Here is a 19,503-nt window from a genome sequence, read left to right as displayed (position 1 = left end):
AAAATTATTTAAAAAGAATCGAATAAAAATTTTCTTATTTGTATATTCAACGATTCTTAACGTAGTGTGTGCACCCTTCCTTAGATATAGATACATGACATACTTTTTCTCTTTGTGCAATTTACATTATTCATTCGTGGAATGAAAAACTTGACATACATATTTTTATAAATAATATGACGCGAGGATATATTTCGAGGATCTAAAAAAGTAGTAAAGGCGGGGAAAGTTGAGAACGGCTGCCACATAATTTCTCGCTGTACAACGTCGTTATCGCGGAATAAGGGTATAAGGAACCGGATGCAAAACGGAAGCTCTTCGCACTAGGTGCATTTTCTGCGTATCGCCGTTGTTCTATGTGCGTGGCAGACCAATTGGGAAATTGGAACGTGACCGTGCGGAGAATTTACGGCCGAGCATCTGGCGTCAGTTTAATAAAGCTCCCGCGACGGTGGCTTTCCGAGCTGACTTAATTAGCTACTGCGCGCAGCATCTCCCTCATCTTGGATTCTCTCATTGCGCGGCGCAACAATGCCGCTGTTATACCTGGGGTACTTCGGTCATTCACGAGTCACGTTCCGAGATCTATCCGCCTCCTTCTTCTTTATCTCCTAATTAAAGGTGCGATCACAACATGCAGTTTAATTTGATTAAATCGCGGAAAAACTCATGAAAGCTCAAAACAGCAAGATTTAAGAACAATTTATCTCGTTCGTGACATATGTGAAATTGATATCTAAAAGATATCAACTTAGAGCTTTAATTATTAAGGATAATTGTGAGAACTTTTTCAGGGGCCAACTCATTTTTTTTTAATTTTTTATAATGACGAGCCAATTTCACATACGTTCGATCGTGAATTAAATTTATTTCTTATTTGCAGATTATTCGTGAAAACGAAATTTACAATCACTAATTGCTTCTTTTCTTAGTTTATTGTTCGAGAAGAATAATAGCTAACAAAAGTATAAATCAAACATATTTTAATTACGAATTTAGAGAAAGAATCTTCTGCAGAAAGATTTTATTTGTACATTTTTCGTTTCATTGTCAATATTCAAGTACAAAAATATCTCAGGCTCTAATTAAGAACAAAATATAAATTCCTTCAATTTAGACGTGAAAAATATTTCGGGAGCAGATGGTATTGTGCTTACACTGCAGCGCTTTTGTTTCTTTATATATCGAATTATCGAAGATTTTTAAACAACATTAACCCTTAATTATATCGTACATAATTACTGCGAGCATATACACGGGCTAGTAAATATAGGCATATAATTGCGATGCAATCTAACGATGATTATAACACAATAGCATGTTTGTTGCACGCTCGGTATCGCGCGAGTTCACTTACCTATATGTACGTTAAGCTTCGCGTCGCATCGCAAGCACGTGCGCGTGAAAATTTGTCGAAGCTCCTCCTCACAACGTGAGCTTCCGCATCATAACGAGCTTACGAGCTGAGCCGCGGCATTCCGGTGACACGTTCTCGCGACAATGATAAATAAAAATGTGATTTTCGGTACGATACGAAACCTGTTTGTAACCTGATTACATTGGATGTATTGGCGGATTTTATATTAAATAACCAAGTGGGAGACAAATATCGGTTTTTCAAGTGAGGTCATATTATTACGTTAGATTGTTACGTAAGATTGTTATTTCATCGTTTGGGATATAAATTTATTAATTGTAATTATTTTGATAAGCTGAGAGTACTATTTAAATATTAAATTGTATCTTTGCATGCGATTAAGCTTTTATACAAAAAAACTATTAATTTTTAAAGGAATTATTGATTATAATATTTGTATATAATATATTTATATACATATATTAGGGATTTCCTTTTTTTCATAGATGATTAATAATGTAAATTTTAAATTTTAAAACGCGATAAACGATGAGACTTAGAATGTTCATTGTATGTAAACTTTTGTATCTGAGGCAATTACTGCATGGATTATTCCTCGAATAGAAATGAGATTTTTTATTACTTTTATATCATATTTTCATGAAAATTCAATTCCTCATTAATGTTCTTCCCAGCGAAATTTAGCCTTCGAATTACGCTCGATGGAATATCGCGTGCCATTTTTTCGTCAGTCGCTTTCAACTTTAAAGGTGATAATTTGTAACAATTTGATCTCGGTCCACGTTTCTAATTAGCACGGAAAAAACGTGAGCAGATTGTCAGAATATCCGTACAAAATGCGTTTATATGTTTGTGTGTGCGAATTGCTGTTGTATAATATTATTAACCGTCAGCACGAACCTTGCCTCGATTTTACAAGCACAGAATATGTTTAATATAAGTTGAGTTTACCTCGGAAACTTTAACATTGCGGGTTGCTTTAATGTTGTTTGACTGTACGCAAGATAGCTTAATTGTCCCATTTTCTATATACTTTATAAAAAAAATATTAAAATAAATATCAGTTTACCTCAGTTTTTCCAGTAATATATAGAATTATAAGCAGATATTTATATAAAGTAACGGATAAAATTCCGGTTTATCTCATAAATTACTTAAGCATTTAAATTGTTTTCTTTATTTAAAGTTTCTTCTTTGCGAAACATAATTTATTATATTTTATTTTAAAGGGCAACTTAGTTAGTTAATTTTTTTATACGAGTAAAAAAGATTTTACAGAATTTCTGAAAGATTTTAATATAGAATGTCAACATTTAATTAATTGACGAAGAATTAAGTTTATTTTATTAAAAGTATTTAGTATCATGTTACGTTTCTATCATCTTTTTACTCAATCCGTTTTGCTTTACGCCAATATTACAATTATGCAGAGTAATACGATTTAAATGCATTCTCGCGCGTATCCTTGTCAAATTAATAAAATATCGATGCAATCTACATCATCACATACGATTAACCATACGTAATCAAAATATAACACCTTTTTAATTATTCCTATACATTGAAAATGCTTAATAATTAAATGATAAATACACAAAGCATGGATAAATTACATTTTTTGCTTAAATTAATATATTTTTCGTTAGCTGATATGAATGAAAACGATAATACAGCAAATGTAACAATATGACGAAGCCCAGCGAACATATCTCAATGTCGATGATAATTTTGTTATCACAATGATAGTGTCGCGAGTATTGATGAGAATCGGCACACACGCCGCAGCCTCATCTGTTTATACATATTGGATATTCTATTTGCCGCATAATGCAATCAGGGAGAGAAGAGAGAGAAAGTTGTGTGTGGTTGCGCTCCCAATATTAATTTAATCCGTAGGTATAAACTTTTCGTTACACTAACGAATATTATAGAAATTATTCTATCGGCCAGTTAGATATATTTTATATAGTAATTATGTACTTAAATTATATATTATATATATTAAATTATGGAATAAATATGTCAGAATTAATGTCATTAAATATGTATATATTTATTTATGTTTATTTAGAGAAATTGTATAGTTTAATTTACGTTTCATAATCTATAATTTTTATAATTTCTTCTCATATATTATTAATCGTGAAATGTATTATTAAATACTTAAAAAATTTAGCAAATTTTACAAATAATAAGGTAAATTTTGCTTTATTCGCAAAATTACGGACAACTGCATAAACGAATGATCTGAAGTTTCGAAATTTACGAAGAACTCGATTCCATTCCTATTTGTGCATAATGTACAATGCAGCCGAAATTATCGTTGATATCCATAATCATATTATTGTCGTTGTCGTGAACATAGTATCAGTCATGACCAACCATTTGTTTGCTGTTAATGCAAGATATCACGATTTAATTTGTTCGAAATGCCAATGGTATTTTGTTAATAATGACAGGTTGCGCGAAAAATTGGATGCGTAACGTCGCGTGACATAAAACAAAAATTATGTTTAATAAATCGCGCGACAAATCATTTATGAGGCAAATTTTAAGATATATTTTACTGTATGTGTGTCAAATAATTTGTCATTACAAATTTTACTAAATAAATAATTCATTGCGCAATTAAATGTTTCTATATTATTATTTGTTTTAATGTATTCAGAAGAATACACAGAAACTGTTTCATTATAAGCGTTACCGCACGAAATTTATTTAAGTTAAATTATAATTAGAAGTTAAAATCACAATATGTAAAATATCGTTTGCACCGTATATGATTGAATTGATTGAAATTAAATGAAAATTTGGTTGAAAATTTTTTGTGCTGATGCTTTGAATATCATGCTGATCTTTGTGTAACGCGAAGATAGTATATAATATCCGACAAAAGTACAAGTTACCTTTACGAGAATATGGAATTACATGCTGAAAATTAAAAAGTACTTTAAAGGACTTTATAATCTTGATTAATAATCTGAAAGCACGTCATAAAAAGGATTTTTTAAAAGTCAACACGGCGATTTTTCAACGCATATGCATAGCTCTTTCATATTCTCATGTCTGAATTATTTAGTATATAATATACAGATTTTCCAGTTTTTTGTTTGTTAATGAGAGGATTTCATTGTCAGTTAAAGAAGTTGGAGTTGATTGTTTATATTTACATTTTTATTTTATTAAATATATTATATATTTTTATTTATTCGAAATTTATCAGAAATAATGTATGTTTATTCTTTTTCTTCAAGTACCTTCTACATCTACACGTATTTATATATTTTTAAAACAGGCTCCACACAGTTTTTTCGATATTAGGAAATAATTTGATTTTCAAATTCTCTGATTGAGAAGTAGCAAGTAAACCTTTTGTACTTATTTTCGCGTGTGCACAACACTAGTGCATATTATAATATCAACACGTGTGCGAACGACAGACAATGCAAGTTGCACGCAATTACACATTTCGTGAAACCGTAACGTATGTCATGTGCGATCTGTTATACGACACACGGTAGATACATGGGCGGATCATCTCGCAACTGTGTTCGTCGGTGTACACATAGAATATCGTGAAACCGCGTGTATAATTGCAGAGACATGGCTCTGAAGTGCGTGAATTATTCGGCGGCTTGTTACGAACATTTTACCGATTTGATCGATTAATTACAATTGTCTGTCTTTTTTTATTACATTTTTACTATGCGGTTTTTTTTTTTTTTTCAATCGACGAACTTTATGAACAAAATGGAACCAACAATAAGTTAAATAGAGAATTAGATTAATCTTCTCTCAGAGCAAATATGATTTATTGATATTATGATAAATTTTCTCTACAAATAATGGATTAAGCTAGAAATAAAAATTGTTATGTATTATGAGAATTGTAAATCGATCGTTGTTGATAAATTTAATCCCATTCGATTTAGATACTACTTACAATACGTACAACACTTATGTCGTATGGTTTTCATAGTTACGTATTTTTTTTTATTAACAAAATACAGACAGAATAACACATAACAATACTTTTCAAATATTATAACGTAACAATAATTTTTCGCTATACTTTTCCGATATATATGTATATACTCGCTTTGTGTACAGCATTTCGCCGACAATAGCATAAACGAACGAGATCGTTGCACAAATCCGACGTGTATACGTCCAGCACAACGTTCGAATACGCATGGCGTGGTTTCATTGTTCCGCAAAAAGTTAATTTGTCGAGCACTGCATGTATCTGCGATGCCGAAACCGTGTTACATCACGTCCGCTTTTTTAACGAGTCGCCATTATGTCGCCCGCACGTTTGCGTGCGCTTTATTAAACTGTCGCGTATTTTCCATTTGCGAGATCTTCATGTTCAGATCAGTCGCGGTGTCTCACGCGCCGTCCATGTCGGATTTTTAATTCCCACGATGAATCTCTGCCTTTCTTTCGGATCTGCTCGCAATCATCGGACAATTTTATTGGACGGATTGCTTCCGCAGATTTTCGCGAAATAACCAAACGCACGCGGCTTGCTACATTTTTTTGAGTTACGTCGAGATTTTCCGAGATTCGCGGACTGCTTTTCCACCGGAAGAACGGTGTTTTATATGTAAAAAAAAAAAAAAAAAGAGAGAGAGAGAGAGACCGCATTCTGTGGAGCTCTATAATTCCGAAAACAAAATCTATATATATATTTCATTAGTTCATACTGTCATCTGATATTTTTGAAAACATGATGATTTTTTATCTTTAATGTTTTTTTTTTATATTATTACATGGTAGGATACTTTATTATATATTTATATATTAGTAGCAACTAAACTCTTTGAAAAATATGTAGTTTGGTCAGTGAACATTACGAGAGAAGATTAAAATATTATTATTTCCTTTTTAATTATTTCCTCGCTTCTTTTCTTCTTCCAAAACCGAAAGATCCACATGCGGTCGGTGCACGATTTGATGGCGAGTAAACATTTGAGATTTACATGCTGTTTCCCGCACCGCGATGGTTTCATCGTTCGATGCACCATGTCGCATCTCCGTACGCTTCGAATAATGCTTAGCGATCCGAACGTCATACGCTGTTCATCATGCAACGCTGCGCATTAGTTTCGAAAATCTGATTTTGATTCTCTCTTATGTACTGATCGCGTGCGGGGAAAATATTTAACCGATTATAATTGTTGACGAATCATACATGAAATAACGAATTTTTTTTCATTATAGATCAAATGTCGAGTTTAAACTTTCGTTTTTGCGATACCATAATTGTTGAGAAAAATCTGTACCAATCAATCGTTGATTTCTAAATATAAAATAACACAAATATATTACTTTCGGTGATTAAGATAAATATCTCTTACTATAATAAGATAATAATATCTTAATAATTAGTTGTCGGAATTAAAAATTCTTCATTATTTTCTCGCAACAAAGTTTATCATGACACAAACGAGGTCAGTCTATAAATTCTCCGCAAACGTTCGCATGTTCGTTGGTCCAGGCACCAATCTATTTTTTTTTATTTTCCGTATGCGGTTAATAATGCGTCTGGGTGCACTTTATCTGCACCTTACTATGTTCTTGTTCTCGCGTGAGTCCATTCGTCTGGAAATGCGACGTGACGCGCCGTACCAGTGAGAATTTCACCGAGAGGAAAAGCGATGCGGGAATAAACCTCTCGCATTTCCCATGGGAGATTCCGCGAAGTGGCTACGACGATGACGACGACGACGATGCCAATGTCTAGACACTGTCAGGCATCGGCGTCAAACCGCGAGCGTTGAACGAACGACAACAATAATCCACTGCCACGTTCGTTTGTTATCCTCCGGGATATTCTGCAAGTGATTGCTGGTATCCGGGAAAGAGAGAGCTCCTAGCAGCATCCATCATTCCATAATTCTTCGCGGACTCATTGACTTATGCAGAATAAAAATGCACAGATTCTAATAAAAGATAGATACAACTGACATATATATATATATATATATATATATATATATATATATACTGGATGATTCTAAATAAGTAAATTTTAGAAAATGATTTTTTATCTAAAATTAAAGAAGGATCTTTCTTTTTTACTTTTTAGAACTGGCTGTGGAATGTGATCATCTAAATATGCATCAAAGTTTGACTTTTTAGAAACTTTTTTATTTTAAAAAATTTTCCAGTAATAATATAAAATACATTATCATACACAACACAATGTTAAATGGCATAAATTACGATGCAGGAAGATTAAAAAAATATTAATAAGTATTCTTTTTACTAGTAGAAAATATTCATCAAATTTCATTTCTTTAACTTGTTCAAAATTTAAGAAAAAAATAATGAAAACCTTAATCTTCATCTCTCCCTTTGGAGAAGTGTAGCTCTTCAAGGAAGGATATAAAAGAGTTTATATGAAAGGTTCCCTTTGATTTTTGACAATCATCTACAATTTTTTGCACTTATTTAGAGTCACCCTGTATACATAATTTAATATATTCAATATTTCACATAATTATATAATTATATAAATATTTCATATAAATATATAACATTCGGTATATAAACATATTAATTGCAAATTACATGAAATGTTACAGTAAACTTTTTGAGAAATTAAGGAAGCTAGAATAGTTTAAACTTCTTTCACGCTCTATAAAATAGTGATTTTCCTCCGAAGGGTGTTTTCTCAAGCACATCATAACGGCAAATAGATCTTCGGTTCAGAAAATCGAAAACTTTACACTCTGAGATGAAAATTTGCTTGAACGATTAGAAGTTAAAATTTACCGGTAATTTTACGCATTAAACTTTTTTTTATTAAAAAGATTCAAATAGCTTAGCTTTCGCTAACAATTCTGGAAAGATTTTTAATTGCTCATTAACTCGCGTTTTTCTTTAAGAAGAAAAAACTTTGCATGATGCATTGCATATACCGTCGTTGGATTCGACAGTCGATAGGACGAAAATCATTTTCACGCGCAAAAGTAAGTTCTCGACTGGGTATCGTTGGTTGGAAAAGTGCTTCTGGGTGTCATAAAAGCAGAGAATGATTCCCAGAATCCTTCTTGCGAGAGGATGGAGAATACAGTGCGGGATACGCTCCATTGTTGTTGCTGCGATCGCTATTTACACCGTACACACGCGCGGTCGATTGTGCATTGAATTGATTTGCCGTCCCATCCAATCGGACGGAAAATATTCAGCTTGTATGTAATACGGTTGCATTTACCGTCCACTGCAATAAACCGCTTGATGAAAAACTATATGAAACGTCAGTTCGACATTATCGCGCTTATCCGTTTGCCGCAACGTATTGCGGTTTCATGATCGATGCACACGTTTCTCTTATCATAGGATTACTGCTGGTGATGATGAAAAATAGAAAGTTTTTTTATTGATCTGCGGAAAATGCGAATATAGAAGAAGATTATATATAAATCTCATAAATGTGTTTTATATATTACATAAAATTAAGGGATTAGAAATTATGGTTTTTTTCTGCCTGTGCATTTTGAATTTTTGCTCGTACTCGAAGCCTCCATTTCTGCACAAACTTAAAAGAAGATGTTATTTCGGTTTTCAATTAATTAGCAGCGTGAGAGGCTTAATACCAAGAGGATACTACGGGACAAGCGTGATACGAAGTCGCGGAGTTAGCGCGCACATTTTCCTCTCTGTAATTCGCTAAAAGTTTGCTCGCCTCCCAGTAAACTCGGTCATAAATCTTTACGATCGCGTTCGCGTGAAAGTTCTTTATTTTACTGCCGGCGGAGATAATCCGCGTATAATGACGACCGTACGATAGAGGAGAATGAGCAATCTTCCAGTAGCGTTAGCTTTAACCCTTAGGTTAAAACGATCACGTAGTGCATCGCTTCTGATACATAGATTTTCCGAGACACGATTTTCAGCGACACAGTTTCAGTTAATCTGAATTGTTTTGCGTTACATATATGTGAACTTTATTATCTTTTATTTGTTTGAAAATAAACATCAATATATTTCAAAATATTATATGTTTACTTGTTTGTAGTTTTTTCTTTCTTCGTGTTTGATATTGCAAAAACAGTTATTTAGTAATTGATCTCTGTTCGATATTTTTTTGGTAATATAAAACTTTATACGTATATTGAAAAATTGCAACTAACTTTACGATCAGGGAACTGTTGTTATTTTGACACAATTCGTGAAGTCGGTTTTCAGAGAGAACTATCGATAAACGTGCAAAAGTAGGACACGAGGGACGTCGTTGAGGAAGGAAGCAGCCTATTCTCAAACAAATTTGTCTTCGATAGTCGTTTTTGTCGAATTCGACGATCATGCGAATTTCACGCTGAGTTCGTCGGATATTACCGAGTTTATTTGTCGGTCGCGCGATATTTCGAGACGTTTGGGAATGGCAGTTTGAAAACTCGAAACAATAAGCGTACAGTTGGTTGTCCGCGCTGAATTCTCTCGTGTAGAAGGCACGCTGCAACGCGCGCCTGTGTATATGCACCCGCATGTGCATTCGAGCATTAAGATACGAGTTTATTGTTTGTATTAGAAAACTTAGGCATACGTTTAGTGCTAAATGTGACTCGCTAATTTTTATTTCATATTGACATAATTTGAAAACAATCTTTATGTTCTACAAATGCGATTCAGAATTAGATTATTTAAGTTATGTTGCATTTTGAGAAAAGTAATTAAAAATATATTTTGTAATAAATTAAGAAAAGATTTTTACTCGGATTTTTATATATAAATGAAATAATGAATTTTGACTTAGTTTATTTCTGCGAGCAAAATTTATGTTTATAGTAAGATTTTAGATAATATAAATATAAAAAATAATTTTAGCTTTTAAATATATTTGATAAATTTGATTAAAAACTAAAAAAATTTTTTCCCAATAATTTAATTTTTAATCACCACATTTTTTTAAATGTGAAAAATATAAAATATTATTAAAATTAATTATAATATAATAATTACAATTAAGTATACTTTATATCATTAAAATTTTGAAGTTTTTTATACAATTATTTGATAAAATTTTGAATGTTTAAATTTATAAATATTAATCTCACATTAAAGAATAATTAAAAGTCGCTATAAAATTTCTCTGAAAAGTAATATATATATATGTGTGTTATATATTTTGATAAATTGTCTCTAATATTATTGTGAAAAGACGAGACAAACGTTGAATCAAATAAATTTATTCTTTAATTAGTACACACACAGTTCTCGCCTTTACGTTGCGTTTATTCGCGATAGCCTGTGGGATCTGCAAAAACATTAGTTGCATCCGTCCGTCGTGCTTGGTACTCTACCATCAGCAAATTGCGAGCGGATGTCGCGGTGGTGTAAGAAATCACGTACTCATACGGATAATAACAGATAAGATAAATAACAGGTGCAGGTGCATCCCATACGGCCAGCAATACACGCTAATTACCTGATGTTATGCATTTACGTAGGCATGCGCCTAAGTAGCGCATCCTGCATCTTGCCATCGTGTAATGCTGTATTCTTGCTCTCCCATCATCGTAAAGGCTGGAAAAGCTTCGCGGAAATGGTTATAAATCTTGACGCCTAGTCATTACATGATAAAGTGAAATTTGTTTATCTGATAAATTCTAAAATGTTAGAGTGACTATCATATCTTATTGTTAGTTTGAGAAAAAATTTTATGCTGTATTATCTTATATAGGTATTTCTAATTTGTTGTAGCTTAATCTATTTAAAATGTTATATTTGAGATATTAAAAGGCTATTTTTTAAGTTATGTTTCAACCTATTTTTTCAATAAATTCTTGCATGATTGTAAGATTTATCTGAGATTTAAAATAATATTTCTATAATAATTATTTATTTTAATTATAATAATGGCGAGCTGTTTTTTTTCTTTGTTAATGACCAGTGGACTTAATAGTAATGAACTAAACTATTAAGGATTAGAGTCACGAAACGATTCACTTCGGAAAAGGGAACAGGAACGGTGAAGGGTGGTGGCAGACAAGAAACTGCGTTTAAAAACCTGAAGCAGCAGTTCAACTGGATTCAGGCGAATGGCCGACGGCGCTATTTCTCTTTCTCATTTCCTCTTATGCGTTGTAGAACTTTCGCGAGCTGGTCGCCACGTTTCGTCCATTTATCGTAAACTATCAGATCGTACCCTTTTCTCTTGCAACCCGTTCTCCGCAACAGTGGATTTGATTTGCATTTGCCGACGCTCGATAAGGCACGTCGCAGCCCAAACTTCATTTAGCTCTTAAATATATCTCGGGAAAATGATAAAAATCTATTTTTTTTTTTTTTTTTTTTCAAATGCCTTGTAACTCTATTCTAGTAATTATAAAAGATTTGACCGGTAAGTACAAAAATGAATAAAACAAGTTTCGAATCTTTTGCGCACACATAATTTTTTTTATATATATCGTAAGGTTATAAGTTTTTTTATACTCTGTCAAGAAGAAATTGAATATAAAATTTAATTTTGCGTTCGCGATATGTCGTCTACATGTACTCGGGAATTTTTTGCGACAGAATGTACGGAGGAGTATATTTAATTAGCGTAAATTGTAATAACGGAAAAAATACAAGAAAAGAGACGGAATTGATAGAGAAAATTATATAGGGTTTTAACGAGAAACTCTGCGTATCTTTTCCTCTTGACCTCATTGTCGTCACCACTTAACATCCTTTTTTTGTACCCAATTTAGCCTGTCATTTTGGAGCTTTGCTTCAGTTAAATTTCTATTTATCCTACATTTAAACTCGGGTTAGAATGCTAGTAAATTAATTTTCCAACAATAATCGGAAGATATGTATACAAACAAAAATCGATCTCGAACAAAAAATATTTTTCGTTGAATTATAATTGCATTGAAATTAAAGGCGTAGATTTTATATTATAAAGTTAATGATATAAAATTAATTTTCTTTATGTGTCAAATTCCTTATATTGATATGAACAAAAGAATTACTATTCTATTCGAAATTAAATTATAATTCATAATCATAAAGTACACTTACATACAGTGTACTTTGATATACGACACGATCAATTATGAAATGCAAAACGCGATTGTCGGAAGGATAAATTATTTGAATGTCGATCATGACTCAAAATCAGAACATTGTGATATTTCAGGCCAAATTGTTAATTGTAAGATAAACACGTCTTAGACGGCATTAGAACGGTAATTAGACTTAGACAGTCGATAATTATTGGAAAAATGATGAATTTCGTCGAACCGGGAAGATGCGCTTAATTGCCAACTAATTTGAATTATATTGATTTGTATAGTATTGAGAATATCGTACGTAATTTAAGAAAATACGAAGAAACTGTTGTGTACAAATATTTTTTCACACTTGGAAAGAATTAGACTTAAAAATTTTATATATGTAGGTATATGTAAAAAATATATTTTCTTTCTCTCAGAAAAAAAGAATATTATGAAAATGTAATGCGCGAGCAGGATTTCACTTTGCATATACAGGCAGACGTTCATTAATACATCTATCAATAAAAATTTATCTCCTTTCAATTCAACATTAATCATTCTGTCATCTCATAGACGTTACGTTTGCAATAATATGCGTTGGTCGGTTTAGCAACGAGAAACACGCCGCAAAAAAAGTATAGGTACATTTATAAAGTATTATTTAATATCGTTTCTTATAAATAGTGATAATCAATTTTTATCAGTAAATTACAATGTAACTAAATTAAACGAAGATAGCAAAATCCGTTTTATGTAACATACGAGAAAAAAATATCGAAATACTAGCGTAGATAATTATAAAAAATTATTGTAGAAGAATATCAAATAATGACGTTGCTTTTTGTTTTTTTTCTCTTCTTTTTAATATCGTGAATCGAGCTTAACGAATTCTCGATAGATTGCCAATTTTACTCGCTTTTTATATCCGCCGAATTAAAATTGACTAGAAACGTTTAATTGGCGATTTAATTACATTAATGTTTATGGATCGCTTTCCGCAAAATTTCACTGTACGATAACTACGGTCGATTTTTGGAATTTAACCACGGGTATAGAGAGAGAAGCGAGACTCGATCAAAGACATTTGCCGTTGCGAAAGTGATGGGACAATTGAGTTCCAATTTGGCTGATGCGTGTCGCGTGTGTTGCTTGGATCTGATCTGGTAAAAATCGTATGAGGATCTAGTGAAGTCAAAAATCAATAACTGATCTTCCAGTCTTCCAGCGACCACGTGCTCGAAAGCATAAATGATCTGCGTCATATCATTAGTATAGCGACGATCGGTGCAGGTGAAAATAAAAGAATACCTCCGAATTAATAAAAATAGTTTTGACATTTAGATTTTAACGAGTAACGCTAAAATTAGATATACAGTTATATTTTTATATTTTCCATATTTGAATACCATAAATAACTTGTCGAGCAGATAAATTTTTCGTGAAAAAAAGGAATTATTTTGCCATATCAAATATTTTTTGCATTTCAAACCAATATTCATCATATATATATGCATATCCAATATACAAATATTCATCATATATACTATAACATTGCTTTACTGCTTTATATATTAAGGGGGCACCCGTAGTTGTATATAATATAGTTTTAATATTGCTTGATATCATGTAGAAGTTACAGAATAATTGACATAATAGTTTCGACAGAAAAAATTCCGCAAAAAAAAATTTTTTTTCCGACTCGCAACTACGGATGCTGCTACCTCGTTAAATAGAAATTTTCTCTCTCCTTCCCCTATCTCTCTTTCGCTCTTCCTCTTTGTCTCTTTCACACTACCATCTTTTATTTAAACAATGGCATATTTTAATACTCAATATAGGAGATGATTATATATTTCTGATAGGAATAATATCTCGAAAGTAGAAACGGATCTTATACACAGCGCGTGAATAGGCACATTATTCGCATAGCATAGTATCGAGGAGTCCACGGTAAACCGATGCACTCGGAGCGTGTGCAACCTCACCACCTTGCAATTCGCGGAACTCGATCAGTGATTCGGAATATCTCTGTCCCGCTGCTTACTGCGAATCGTCGTGAGTACCGGCTTGTGTTATCGCATCGACTTTAATGCACGGCGCTGCAGTAACGGCGGGTTAGTACCTTTGTTACGACGGGTGTAAAAATGAATATCTAGATGCAATACATGGGGCATGCACACGTTGCCTGCGCAAACTGCTCTGATGTGCTTCAGTATTGTGTACATATGATTCTTCGTGACTGTTGTCTCTCTCGAAACAAGAATCGCGATTTCGTTGAGTCAATCAGGTCATGGTTAAATCATAAACATCTTCTGACGTAGATAATACATTTTTTTCTGAATATCTTAAATGACACACCGCTAATAATTAGTATTTGAATCATATAAAGTCATATGATTAAAATCATAATTGCAAAATGGATTAAAAGATGAAAATAAGTGGTATTCTTCTAAAAAATTGGTAATTTTCTATAAAATTTGGATTTTATGCAATCATGAAAAATTAATTATTGTTATTTTGTAAGGAATAAAATTTACGGTATATATTTTATAAAAAATAAAAAATATATAATATACAATATTATATAATATATATAATAAATTGTATACAAGTTTATACGAGATATATAATTATAAATTAATATATATAATAGTCTCTCGAAACAATAATCGCGATTTCGTTGAGTCAATCAGGTCATGGTTAAATCATAAACATCTTCTGACGTAGATAATACATTTTTTTCTGAATATCTTAAATGACACACCGCTAATAATTAGTATTTGAATCATATAAAGTCATATGATTAAAATCATAATTGCAAAACGGATTAAAAGATGAAAATAAGTGATATTCTTTTAAAAAAATTGGTAATTTTCTATAAAATTTGGATTTTATACAATCATGAAAAATTAATTATTGTTATTTTGTAAGGAATAAAATTTACGGTATATATTTTATAAAAAATAAAAAATATATAATATACAATATTATATAATACATATAATAAATTGTATACAATTTTATACGAGATATATAATTATAAATTAATAAAAGCCAATATAAAATTGTATTAAGTTGTACGATATTCAGTTATATTACTCTAATAATCTTCAAATTAAATATTATTGTTGTATAAAAAATTTACAGACTACGTAGATTTAAAAAAAAAAGAAAGGAAAAAAGAAAACCGTAAACAAAATATTGGACTCATAAATTAGAGCTAAAGCGAGCGGTTAAGACGCTTTGTAGCTTCTCTTTTGTTGTAGCTCGATTATCAGATATGATTGAAATGATTTACGGTTTCGAATCGACAAGCTTAGACTGGTTAGATTCCATCGTTCTCGTTCGTCCGGCACGCATCTTGTCGCGATGCGACGCGACGCGGCGCGTCGTCTGGGACTCCGGGGTGGTTGTCTGGGACGCTTGCGTCGCGCTCGCGTCGCTCTCCCCGTGTACGCCGGCGTTGCTCTGGGCAACCGATGGGGATGAATCTACGCGACGCCCGGCGTCGAGTTTCCTCGTAGCGAGCGGGCGGGGCTGTTACACTCTCTCAGTGCGCTTCACGACGTCGAACTGACCACGTACAACGGCGACGTCTCGACCCCACGAGCCCCCTTTCCCTCTCTCTTTCTCTCTTCCTTTCTTCCTTCCGAGACGACGAGGTCGTCGCGACCACGCGATCAGGCTCTCGAGTCTCAAGATCCTCGTGCGAGTTTTATTCAACCTTCGTGAAACACTCGCGGACGTTTGAGAATCGACGGAGAACTTTGTCGAGAGTTAAAAAGTGCCGATGATAAGAGAGCGTGATAGAGAGAAGGGGAAAATTGTCGCGGCAGTGTCGTGTCGGGGTGAAACGGGATCGAGAAGGTAACGGGATCGATTAATTGGCGGACGAGCAGCGACGTGAACTCGAGAGCATCCTTGAAAAGTGTCGAGGCAGGAAGATTAAAGGGTGGGAAGATGCGGCTATCGAAAGAATAAGTCGGGAATCGAGATTGGTGGTTTCACGTGACAAATCATTAGAACGTTTGTTGTAGATCGAGATAAAATTTTTTAATGAATTATTGTAAATATTTCCGCAATTTTTTTTATATTCGAAATTTTTCTCGATACTCGTGAATAATTTCATGACATTGCATGTCATATGTTTAACTTGATTAATAACATTGCGGAAAAATTAGTATTATTAAATAAAGATAGATAAAGAAATGCTAGATAAAAATAGATTTTAAAACGTGTATTTATTGTTAGGAATACTATATTAGAATCAAATATTATTAATGATAATCAAAATTATAATAATCTCCAAACTATAGTATTGATGTGTCAGAAATATCAGTTTTTTTAAATTGTTAAAAGAGATTAATGACAAATCAGAAATTAGATTAATACAGATTGATTAATCAATAAATAGTCATTTAACTGAAGGTGCACGTTCCGCGGGACTACAAAGCGATGGAGAGATTAAGAAAGAGAGATCAACAAGTCGAACATAACGATTAATTGACTCGAGAAAATGATCGTCGCGACTAAGATTATCTCGCGGGCGATCAACGTTAACTGAAGTACAACTTTGCGGAATAATTTTCCAATGATGATCCTTGTTGAGCGTCAGGGAACTTCGCCGAAGACTACGTGGTTCTCCAAGTTAATCTTGTAACGACGTGAGGAAAGTTTGTGATTGGCCGGCAATGTTTGGAGGAAATTAATTGTGAGTTAAGAACTCCAGTGGCGCATTAAGTCAATGGCGATCAATATTTTATGAATCGTCGGCCAATTTGGCAAAGGAGTTAAAATCAAAAGTTCGAAATTTGCGATAATCGAATTAAAAGTCTTTATCGTGCGATTATTTTCCATCGGATGTTAGATTTATATCCTTCATCAATTTGTGTGAAATTAAAAGAACTTTTTATTTACGTGGGTATTGTAACTCAATATTTCATTTTGCGTTTTATATTGACGTACACGAATAATTTATATACGTATAATAGTAAATTTAGTAATCAAGTAAGAGTCTTCGATTTAGCACTCTCATCACTTAAGAGAGAATTTATGTAATCCGACTTCATATCACTTGTCGCTTTAACAGTGATCATAGTTGAACACTATCCGATCTAAACTAACTAGATATCCTTCGAGGACGGAAGTTATCCTATTAATGATGCATCATAAAGTTCGCGATTCAATTTCATTTGTAATTCATGGTATGGTCATTTTATAATGGAAATTAAAGAATATTAAAGAACAAAAGAGTAAACTATTAATTAAATAATAATAATACTTTGATTTTTTTTTTTTTTTTTTTTTTGCAAAGGAAAGAAGTGTTTATATATCGTGAAAGTATACCTAAAAAAATGTTTTAGCTAGATCTATTTTTTTTTATATATTTTAGAAAAATATTTAGTTGCAGCAGAACTTGTTATCAGGACTTGTATGTGAGTTTTATAGTTACACGTAAAAAATAAATTTTTGTTTGTTTCGGAGAGATCACGATTAATGATCTCGAGAATTAAAATTTATTGACAAGAGCCACCAATCTCGCCAATTATTATATAAGATTTTGGATTGTTATTTATTAGAATGTTTAATTTAAAATTAATTAATAAAAACCTAATTCTTAAATTGATATTTATTGCAAGATTTTGAAATAATTACTATTTCTTGTGTGATTAATCGCATCAGAAAATTATTATAAAATAACTAATCGTGAGCGTTCTTAGTTGAAATTCTTGTGGAAAGTGATTATCGCACGTGTTTTTCTTGCCTTATCAAGAGCAAGGAGCTACCTGGATCAAACACTTGCAACCGCGATTGTAAGTTCAATATTCTTTTTATATTACAATTAAAACAAGTCGTTGCGGATTCCTTGATTGAATCATATTATGTTTTCCTGGTCTATCCATCTTTCCAACCTACTAAAATATGTAGTCACTTCTTATTGTTAATGTATGTATAAAATATCTTTAATAGAATTAAGTCGTGAGGTTTGCAAAAGTTTCTACGTTTAAAAAGTCCACGAAAAAGATAATTTGCCGCGGACAAGTACACTTTTTACAAAGTTTCTGTATTTTATTCAGTTGGATAAAAGAGTTAATAGGTTAATATTTAAATTTTGAATGCTCTCTCTCTCTCTCTCTACATATATATATATATATATATATTATATTATAATTTAATACATCAAGTATATGATAATCTAGAACGTAAATCGCGGCAAATTTGATAAAGAAATAAATGTTATGTTTGCCAGCATCCGCAAGATTCACGTTTCTCTAATTCTCCGCAAATATTCATTCTTTATATGCAGAATCTTGTGATATCAAACTTAATAACAAACGTATAATTACAACGGTTATGCGGCCAAACGAAACGCTGTTAAACGCAACTACGTATAAGATAGACGTACATGCAAACAGAATTTCAGTTAGACACACACGAAAATAGCAAGTATATACAATCGAGTACGAAAAGCAGCGCTAGTGAGCACATGAGACGAAATTCGATTAAGGGACCAAGTAACGAGTTAATTGCACGCGATTAACCGCGCGTTAAACTGCCTCGCGGTGGTTCTGACCCGCTGAAAGCACCGTATGTGTACATTGTTCGTTTATTGGTCGCTCTTCCAGACCATTCAACGCTTTCTGATCGTTTACCGCCGAATTTACTGGGATTACTTTTCTTCGCTGTTTGTATCATCGCCACAGCGTTAAACAATCATTTTCACATGGTTTTCGAATTCGTTATTACGGGAATGAAATAGATTATCTCTAGATTTTCCAAAAGTTATGCAGGACTGCACTTTTCTGCAGCAATTTGGTTAGATGTTACATCATTGAAGTGCTATTTTTAAATAAAGCGTTTTAAGCCTGAAATTAAGATTCTGTCAAATTTTATATTTGAAAATAATTAAAAAATGATTCTATCTTTTGACACGTGTTTTAATTTTTCGTTACGTATAACTTGAAAATTATCGACACTTTAAAATAACCACATACTTTGTGATTATTATATTATTACTTAAAAGATACAATGGAAAATATATTTATGAAAATGTATTTAAAATGAAATTATTATTCTGTAAAAAAAAGAGGCAACACATATTTATCGGAATTTCCATTTGGACGCCATGACAGC

At 32.4% G+C, this 19,503-nt stretch overlaps 2 protein-coding genes across 4 annotated transcripts in view; both read left to right on the top strand.

Annotated features, from left to right (window-relative positions):
- Positions 1 to 19,503, top strand: part of LOC140665970 (uncharacterized) — a 227,048-nt gene that overhangs the window by 50,393 nt on the left and 157,152 nt on the right. The window lies entirely within an intron of this gene.
- Positions 15,472 to 19,503, top strand: part of LOC140665975 (uncharacterized) — a 41,972-nt gene continuing 37,940 nt past the window's right edge. The window contains exon 1 of the mRNA XM_072892635.1: positions 15,472 to 18,182. The gene's annotated coding sequence lies outside the window, so the exon portion shown is untranslated. The remainder of the gene's footprint in view (positions 18,183 to 19,503) is intronic.

Source organism: Anoplolepis gracilipes, chromosome 5 (assembly GCF_047496725.1).
Source record: "Anoplolepis gracilipes chromosome 5, ASM4749672v1, whole genome shotgun sequence".
NCBI lineage: Eukaryota > Metazoa > Arthropoda > Insecta > Hymenoptera > Formicidae > Anoplolepis > Anoplolepis gracilipes.
Note: the sequence above shows the minus strand (reverse complement) of the source record. Positions and strands in the feature narration are given on the sequence as shown.